The sequence below is a fragment of the Phalangium opilio genome, unplaced genomic scaffold (assembly GCF_054372755.1).
Source record: "Phalangium opilio isolate 3A_F unplaced genomic scaffold, DU_Popi_V2 ptg000500l_1, whole genome shotgun sequence".
NCBI lineage: Eukaryota > Metazoa > Arthropoda > Arachnida > Opiliones > Phalangiidae > Phalangium > Phalangium opilio.
In genome coordinates, this window is record NW_028324238.1 from 932,501 (window position 1) to 940,000 (window position 7,500).

The window sequence follows — 7,500 nt, forward strand, 5'->3', positions numbered from 1 at the left end:
GGCAACAAGAAAGGCTTTTGGGTCGTATACCTTAACGTAAACTGTTTTCCTATGCAAAGTTTTCTGGTTGCGTGAAAAAGAGCCGAAATAGCTCAGTTGGGAGAGCGTTAGACTGAAAATCTAAACGTCCCTGGTTCGATCCCGGGTTTCGGCAACAAGAAAGGCTTTTGGGTCGTATACATTAAAGCAAACTGTTTTCCCTAGCAAAGTTTCCCTGGTTGCGAGAAAAGAGCCGAAATAGCTCAGTTGGGAGAGCGTTAGACTGAAGATCTAAAGGTCCCTGGTTCGATCCCGCGTTTCGGCAACAAGAAAGGCTTTTGGGTCGTATACATTAAAGTAAACTGTTTTCCTATGCAAATTTTCCCTGGTTGCAGGAAAAAGAGCCGAAATAGCTCAGTTGGGAAAGCGTTAGACTGAAGATCTAAAGGTCCTTGGTTCGATCCCGGGTTTCGGCAACAAGAAAGGCTTTTGGGTCGTATACATTAAAGTAAACTGTTTTCCTATGCAAAGTTTCCCTGGTTGCGTGAAAAAGAGCCGAAATAGGTCAGTTGGGAGAGCGTTAGACTCAAGATCTAAAGGTCCCTGGTTCGATCCCGGATTACGGCAACAAGAAAGGCTTTTGGGTCGTATACCTTAACGTAAACTGTTTTCCTATGCAAAGTTTTCTGGTTGCGTGAAAAAGAGCCGAAATAGCTCAGTTGGGAGAGCGTTAGACTGAAAATCTAAACGTCCCTGGTTCGATCCCGGGTTTCGGCAACAAGAAAGGCTTTTGGGTCGTATACATTAAAGCAAACTGTTTTCCCTAGCAAAGTTTCCCTGGTTGCGTGAAAAAGAGCCGAAATAGCTCAGTTGGGAGAGCGTTAGACTGAAGACTTAAAGGTCCCTGGTTCTTCCCGGATTTCGGCAATATGAGATCTTTTTGGATCGTGTATCTTAAAGTAAATTATTTGCTTCAGAAACGTTTCCCTGTTTGCATGAAAAAGAGCCGAAATAGCTCAGTTGGGAGAGAGTTAGACTGAAGATCTAAAGGTCCCTGGTTCGATCCCGGGTTTCGGCAACAAGAAAGGCTTTTGGTTCGTATACATTAAAGCAAACTGTTTTCCCAAGCAAAGTTTCCCTGGTTGCAGGAAAAAGAGCCGAAATAGCTCAGTTGGGAGAGCGTTAGACTGAAAATCTAAAGGTCCCTGGTTCGATCCCGGATTACGGCAACAAGAAAGGCTTTTGGTTCGTATACATTAAAGTAAACTGTTTTCCTATGCAAAGTTTCCCTGGTTGCGTGAAAAAGAGCCGAAATAGGTCAGTTGGGAGAGCGTTAGACTCAAGATCTAAAGGTCCCTGGTTCGATCCCGGATTACGGCAACAAGAAAGGCTTTTGGGTCGTATACATTAACGTAAACTGTTTTCCTATGCAAAGTTTTCTGGTTGCGTGAAAAAGAGCCGAAATAGCTCAGTTGGGAGAGCGTTAGACTGAAGATCTAAACGTCCCTGGTTCGATCCCGGGTTTCGGCAACAAGAAAGGCTTTTGGGTCGTATACATTAAAGCAAACTGTTTTCCCTAGCAAAGTTTCCCTGGTTGCGAGAAAAGAGCCGAAATAGCTCAGTTGGGAGAGCGTTAGACTGAAGATCTAAAGGTCCCTGGTTCGATCCCGCGTTTCGGCAACAAGAAAGGCTTTTGGGTCGTATACATTAAAATAAACTGTTTTCCTATGCAAAGTTTCCCTGGTTGCAGGAAAAAGAGCCGAAATAGCTCAGTTGGGAAAGCGTTAGACTGAAGATCTAAAGGTCCCTGGTTCGATCCAGGGTTTCGGCAACAAGAAAGGCTTTTGGTTCGTATACATTAAAGCAAACTGTTTTCCCTAGCAAAGTTTCCCTGGTTGCGAGAAAAGAGCCGAAATAGCTCAGTTGGGAGAGCGTTAGACTGAAGATCTAAAGGTCCCTGGTTCGATCCCGCGTTTCGGCAACAAGAAAGGCTTTTGGGTCGTATACATTAAAGTAAACTGTTTTCCTATGCAAATTTTCCCTGGTTGCAGGAAAAAGAGCCGAAATAGCTCAGTTGGGAAAGCGTTAGACTGAAGATCTAAAGGTCCTTGGTTCGATCCCGGGTTTCGGCAACAAGAAAGGCTTTTGGGTCGTATACATTAAAGTAAACTGTTTTCCTATGCAAAGTTTCCCTGGTTGCGTGAAAAAGAGCCGAAATAGGTCAGTTGGGAGAGCGTTAGACTCAAGATCTAAAGGTCCCTGGTTCGATCCCGGATTACGGCAACAAGAAAGGCTTTTGGGTCGTATACATTAACGTAAACTGTTTTCCTATGCAAAGTTTTCTGGTTGCGTGAAAAAGAGCCGAAATAGCTCAGTTGGGAGAGCGTTAGACTGAAAATCTAAACGTCCCTGGTTCGATCCCGGGTTTCGGCAACAAGAAAGGCTTTTGGTTCGTATACATTAAAGCAAACTGTTTTCCCAAGCAAAGTTTCCCTGGTTGCAGGAAAAAGAGCCGAAATAGCTCAGTTGGGAGAGCGTTAGACTGAAAATCTAAAGGTCCCTGGTTCGATCCCGGGTTTCGGCAACAAGAAAGGATTTGGGTCGTATACATTAAAGTAAACTGTTTTCCTATGCAAAGTTTCCCTGGTTGCGTGAAAAAGAGCCGAAATAGGTCAGTTGGGAGAGCGTTAGACTCAAGATCTAAAGGTCCCTGGTTCGATCCCGGATTACGGCAACAAGAAAGGCTTTTGGGTCGTATACATTAACGTAAACTGTTTTCCTATGCAAAGTTTCCCTGGTTGCGTGAAAAAGAGCCGAAATAGGTCAGTTGGGAGAGCGTTAGACTTAAGATCTAAAGGTCCCTGGTTCGATCCCGGATTACGGCAACAAGAAAGGCTTTTGGGTCGTATACATTAACGTAAACTGTTTTCCTATGCAAAGTTTTCTGGTTGCGTGAAAAAGAGCCGAAATAGCTCAGTTGGGAGAGCGTTAGACTGAAGATCTAAACGTCCCTGGTTCGATCCCGGGTTTCGGCAACAAGAAAGGCTTTTGGGTCGTATACATTAAAGCAAACTGTTTTCCCTAGCAAAGTTTCCCTGGTTGCGAGAAAAGAGCCGAAATAGCTCAATTGGGAGAGCGTTAGACTGAAGATCTAAAGGTCCCTGGTTCGATCCCGCGTTTCGGCAACAAGAAAGGCTTTTGGGTCGTATACATTAAAATAAACTGTTTTCCTATGCAAAGTTTCCCTGGTTGCGTGAAAAAGAGCCGAAATAGCTCAGTTGGGAGAGCGTTAGACTGAAGACTTAAAGGTCCCTGGTTCTTCCCGGATTTCGGCAATATGAGATCTTTTTGGATCGTGTATCTTAAAGTAAATTATTTGCTTCAGAAACGTTTCCCTGTTTGCATGAAAAAGAGCCGAAATAGCTCAGTTGGGAGAGAGTTAGACTGAAGATCTAAAGGTCCCTGGTTCGATCCCGGGTTTCGGCAACAAGAAAGGCTTTTGGTTCGTATACATTAAAGCAAACTGTTTTCCCAAGCAAAGTTTCCCTGGTTGCAGGAAAAAGAGCCGAAATAGCTCAGTTGGGAGAGCGTTAGACTGAAAATCTAAAGGGCCCTGGTTCGATCCCGGGTTTCGGCAACAAGAAAGGATTTGGGTCGTATACATTAAAGTAAACTGTTTTCCTATGCAAAGTTTCCCTGGTTGCGTGAAAAAGAGCCGAAATAGGTCAGTTGGGAGAGCGTTAGACTCAAGATCTAAAGGTCCCTGGTTCGATCCCGGATTACGGCAACAAGAAAGGCTTTTGGGTCGTATACATTAACGTAAACTGTTTTCCTATGCAAAGTTTTCTGGTTGCGTGAAAAAGAGCCGAAATAGGTCAGTTGGGAGAGCGTTAGACTGAAGATCTAAACGTCCCTGGTTCGATCCCGGGTTTCGGCAACAAGAAAGGCTTTTGGGTCGTATACATTAAAGCAAACTGTTTTCCCTAGCAAAGTTTCCCTGGTTGCGTGAAAAAGAGCCGAAATAGCTCAGTTGGGAGAGCGTTAGACTGAAGACTTAAAGGTCCCTGGTTCTTCCCGGATTTCGGCAATATGAGATCTTTTTGGATCGTGTATCTTAAAGTAAATTATTTGCTTCAGAAACGTTTCCCTGTTTGCATGAAAAAGAGCCGAAATAGCTCAGTTGGGAGAGCGTTAGACTGAAGATCTAAAGGTCCCTGGTTCGATCCCGGGTTTCGGCAACAAGAAAGGCTTTTGGTTCGTATACATTAAAGCAAACTGTTTTCCCAAGCAAAGTTTCCCTGGTTGCAGGAAAAAGAGCCGAAATAGCTCAGTTGGGAGAGCGTTAGACTGAAAATCTAAAGGTCTCTGGTTCGATCCCGGGTTTCGGCAACAAGAAAGGCTTTTGGGTCGTATACATTAATAAAGTAAACTGTTTTCCTATGCAAAGTTTCCCTGGTTGCGTGAAAAAGAGCCGAAATAGGTCAGTTGGGAGAGCGTTAGACTCAAGATCTAAAGGTCCCTGGTTCGATCCCGGATTACGGCAACAAGAAAGGCTTTTGGGTCGTATACATTAACGTAAACTGTTTTCCTATGCAAAGTTTTCTGGTTGCGTGAAAAAGAGCCGAAATAGCTCAGTTGGGAGAGCGTTAGACTGAAGATCTAAACGTCCCTGGTTCGATCCCGGGTTTCGGCAACAAGAAAGGCTTTTGGGTCGTATACATTAAAGCAAACTGTTTTCTAAAGCAAAGTTTCCCTGTTTGCACGAAAGAGAGCCGAAATAGCTCAGTTGGGAGCGTGTTAGACTGAAGATCTATAGGTCCCTGGTTCGATCCCGGGTTTCGGCAACACGAGTGGCTTTTGGGTCGTGTATCTTTAAGTAAATTATTTGCTTCAGTAAAGTTTCCCTGTTTGCATGAAAGAGAGGCGAAATAGCTCAGTTGGGAGAGCGTTAGACTGAAGATCTAAAGGTCCCTGGTTCAATCCCGGATTTCGGCAACAAGAAAGGCTTTTGGGTCGTATACATTAACGTAAACTGTTTTCCTATGCAAAGTTTCCCTGGTTGCGTGAAAAAGAGCCGAAATAGCTCAGTTGGGAGAGCGTTAGACTGAAGACTTAAAGGTCCCTGGTTCTTCCCGGATTTCGGCAATATGAGATCTTTTTGGATCGTGTATCTTAAAGTAAATTATTTGCTTCAGAAACGTTTCCCTGTTTGCATGAAAAAGAGCCGAAATAGCTCAGTTGGGAGAGAGTTAGACTGAAGATCTAAAGGTCCCTGGTTCGATCCCGGGTTTCGGCAACAAGAAAGGCTTTTGGTTCGTATACATTAAAGCAAACTGTTTTCCCAAGCAAAGTTTCCCTGGTTGCAGGAAAAAGAGCCGAAATAGCTCAGTTGGGAGAGCGTTAGACTGAAAATCTAAAGGGCCCTGGTTCGATCCCGGGTTTCGGCAACAAGAAAGGATTTGGGTCGTATACATTAAAGTAAACTGTTTTCCTATGCAAAGTTTCCCTGGTTGCGTGAAAAAGAGCCGAAATAGGTCAGTTGGGAGAGCGTTAGACTCAAGATCTAAAGGTCCCTGGTTCGATCCCGGATTACGGCAACAAGAAAGGCTTTTGGGTCGTATACATTAACGTAAACTGTTTTCCTATGCAAAGTTTTCTGGTTGCGTGAAAAAGAGCCGAAATAGGTCAGTTGGGAGAGCGTTAGACTGAAGATCTAAACGTCCCTGGTTCGATCCCGGGTTTCGGCAACAAGAAAGGCTTTTGGGTCGTATACATTAAAGCAAACTGTTTTCCCTAGCAAAGTTTCCCTGGTTGCGTGAAAAAGAGCCGAAATAGCTCAGTTGGGAGAGCGTTAGACTGAAGACTTAAAGGTCCCTGGTTCTTCCCGGATTTCGGCAATATGAGATCTTTTTGGATCGTGTATCTTAAAGTAAATTATTTGCTTCAGAAACGTTTCCCTGTTTGCATGAAAAAGAGCCGAAATAGCTCAGTTGGGAGAGCGTTAGACTGAAGATCTAAAGGTCCCTGGTTCGATCCCGGGTTTCGGCAACAAGAAAGGCTTTTGGTTCGTATACATTAAAGCAAACTGTTTTCCCAAGCAAAGTTTCCCTGGTTGCAGGAAAAAGAGCCGAAATAGCTCAGTTGGGAGAGCGTTAGACTGAAAATCTAAAGGTCTCTGGTTCGATCCCGGGTTTCGGCAACAAGAAAGGCTTTTGGGTCGTATACATTAATAAAGTAAACTGTTTTCCTATGCAAAGTTTCCCTGGTTGCGTGAAAAAGAGCCGAAATAGGTCAGTTGGGAGAGCGTTAGACTCAAGATCTAAAGGTCCCTGGTTCGATCCCGGATTACGGCAACAAGAAAGGCTTTTGGGTCGTATACATTAACGTAAACTGTTTTCCTATGCAAAGTTTTCTGGTTGCGTGAAAAAGAGCCGAAATAGCTCAGTTGGGAGAGCGTTAGACTGAAGATCTAAACGTCCCTGGTTCGATCCCGGGTTTCGGCAACAAGAAAGGCTTTTGGGTCGTATACATTAAAGCAAACTGTTTTCCCAAGCAAAGTTTCCCTGTTTGCACGAAAGAGAGCCGAAATAGCTCAGTTGGGAGCGTGTTAGACTGAAGATCTATAGGTCCCTGGTTCGATCCCGGGTTTCGGCAACACGAGTGGCTTTTGGGTCGTGTATCTTTAAGTAAATTATTTGCTTCAGTAAAGTTTCCCTGTTTGCATGAAAGAGAGGCGAAATAGCTCAGTTGGGAGAGCGTTAGACTGAAGATCTAAAGGTCCCTGGTTCAATCCCGGATTTCGGCAACAAGAAAGGCTTTTGGGTCGTATACATTAACGTAAACTGTTTTCCTATGCAAAGTTTCCCTGGTTGCGTGAAAAAGAGCCGAAATAGGTCAGTTGGGAGAGCGTTAGACTCAAGATCTAAAGGTCCCTGGTTCGATCCCGGATTACGGCAACAAGAAAGGCTTTTGGGTCGTATACATTAACGTAAACTGTTTTCCTATGCAAAGTTTTCTGGTTGCGTGAAAAAGAGCCGAAATAGGTCAGTTGGGAGAGCGTTAGACTGAAGATCTAAACGTCCCTGGTTCGATCCCGGGTTTCGGCAACAAGAAAGGCTTTTGGTTCGTATACATTAAAGCAAACTGTTTTCCCAAGCAAAGTTTCCCTGGTTGCAGGAAAAAGAGCCGAAATAGCTCAGTTGGGAGAGCGTTAGACTGAAAATCTAAAGGGCCCTGGTTCGATCCCGGGTTTCGGCAACAAGAAAGGATTTGGGTCGTATACATTAAAGTAAACTGTTTTCCTATGCAAAGTTTCCCTGGTTGCGTGAAAAAGAGCCGAAATAGGTCAGTTGGGAGAGCGTTAGACTCAAGATCTAAAGGTCCCTGGTTCGATCCCGGATTACGGCAACAAGAAAGGCTTTTGGGTCGTATACATTAACGTAAACTGTTTTCCTATGCAAAGTTTTCTGGTTGCGTGAAAAAGAGCCGAAATAGGTCAGTTGGGAGAGCGTTAGACTGAAG

At 44.3% G+C, this 7,500-nt stretch overlaps 17 non-coding genes across 17 annotated transcripts; all 17 read left to right on the forward strand.

The window, feature by feature from the left end:
- Window positions 1-81: 81 nt before the first annotated feature.
- Window positions 82-154, forward strand: TRNAF-GAA (transfer RNA phenylalanine (anticodon GAA)). The gene has a single exon. It is a non-coding gene; the product is annotated as a tRNA-Phe (tRNA).
- Window positions 155-382: 228 nt separating this feature from the next.
- On the forward strand, window positions 383-455 carry TRNAF-GAA (transfer RNA phenylalanine (anticodon GAA)). The gene has a single exon. It is a non-coding gene; the product is annotated as a tRNA-Phe (tRNA).
- A 228-nt stretch (window positions 456-683) lies between these two features.
- TRNAF-GAA (transfer RNA phenylalanine (anticodon GAA)) lies at window positions 684-756 on the forward strand. The gene has a single exon. It is a non-coding gene; the product is annotated as a tRNA-Phe (tRNA).
- Window positions 757-1,436: 680 nt separating this feature from the next.
- Window positions 1,437-1,509, forward strand: TRNAF-GAA (transfer RNA phenylalanine (anticodon GAA)). Its single transcript has one exon. It is a non-coding gene; the product is annotated as a tRNA-Phe (tRNA).
- Window positions 1,510-2,038: 529 nt separating this feature from the next.
- Window positions 2,039-2,111, forward strand: TRNAF-GAA (transfer RNA phenylalanine (anticodon GAA)). The gene has a single exon. It is a non-coding gene; the product is annotated as a tRNA-Phe (tRNA).
- Window positions 2,112-2,339: 228 nt separating this feature from the next.
- TRNAF-GAA (transfer RNA phenylalanine (anticodon GAA)) lies at window positions 2,340-2,412 on the forward strand. Its single transcript has one exon. It is a non-coding gene; the product is annotated as a tRNA-Phe (tRNA).
- A 78-nt stretch (window positions 2,413-2,490) lies between these two features.
- TRNAF-GAA (transfer RNA phenylalanine (anticodon GAA)) lies at window positions 2,491-2,563 on the forward strand. The gene has a single exon. It is a non-coding gene; the product is annotated as a tRNA-Phe (tRNA).
- Window positions 2,564-2,941: 378 nt separating this feature from the next.
- On the forward strand, window positions 2,942-3,014 carry TRNAF-GAA (transfer RNA phenylalanine (anticodon GAA)). Its single transcript has one exon. It is a non-coding gene; the product is annotated as a tRNA-Phe (tRNA).
- Window positions 3,015-3,543: 529 nt separating this feature from the next.
- TRNAF-GAA (transfer RNA phenylalanine (anticodon GAA)) lies at window positions 3,544-3,616 on the forward strand. Its single transcript has one exon. It is a non-coding gene; the product is annotated as a tRNA-Phe (tRNA).
- Window positions 3,617-4,144: 528 nt separating this feature from the next.
- On the forward strand, window positions 4,145-4,217 carry TRNAF-GAA (transfer RNA phenylalanine (anticodon GAA)). Its single transcript has one exon. It is a non-coding gene; the product is annotated as a tRNA-Phe (tRNA).
- A 78-nt stretch (window positions 4,218-4,295) lies between these two features.
- On the forward strand, window positions 4,296-4,368 carry TRNAF-GAA (transfer RNA phenylalanine (anticodon GAA)). Its single transcript has one exon. It is a non-coding gene; the product is annotated as a tRNA-Phe (tRNA).
- Window positions 4,369-4,599: 231 nt separating this feature from the next.
- TRNAF-GAA (transfer RNA phenylalanine (anticodon GAA)) lies at window positions 4,600-4,672 on the forward strand. Its single transcript has one exon. It is a non-coding gene; the product is annotated as a tRNA-Phe (tRNA).
- Window positions 4,673-5,353: 681 nt separating this feature from the next.
- On the forward strand, window positions 5,354-5,426 carry TRNAF-GAA (transfer RNA phenylalanine (anticodon GAA)). The gene has a single exon. It is a non-coding gene; the product is annotated as a tRNA-Phe (tRNA).
- A 528-nt stretch (window positions 5,427-5,954) lies between these two features.
- On the forward strand, window positions 5,955-6,027 carry TRNAF-GAA (transfer RNA phenylalanine (anticodon GAA)). The gene has a single exon. It is a non-coding gene; the product is annotated as a tRNA-Phe (tRNA).
- Window positions 6,028-6,105: 78 nt separating this feature from the next.
- On the forward strand, window positions 6,106-6,178 carry TRNAF-GAA (transfer RNA phenylalanine (anticodon GAA)). The gene has a single exon. It is a non-coding gene; the product is annotated as a tRNA-Phe (tRNA).
- A 231-nt stretch (window positions 6,179-6,409) lies between these two features.
- Window positions 6,410-6,482, forward strand: TRNAF-GAA (transfer RNA phenylalanine (anticodon GAA)). The gene has a single exon. It is a non-coding gene; the product is annotated as a tRNA-Phe (tRNA).
- Window positions 6,483-7,163: 681 nt separating this feature from the next.
- TRNAF-GAA (transfer RNA phenylalanine (anticodon GAA)) lies at window positions 7,164-7,236 on the forward strand. The gene has a single exon. It is a non-coding gene; the product is annotated as a tRNA-Phe (tRNA).
- The last annotated feature ends 264 nt before the right edge of the window (window positions 7,237-7,500 follow it).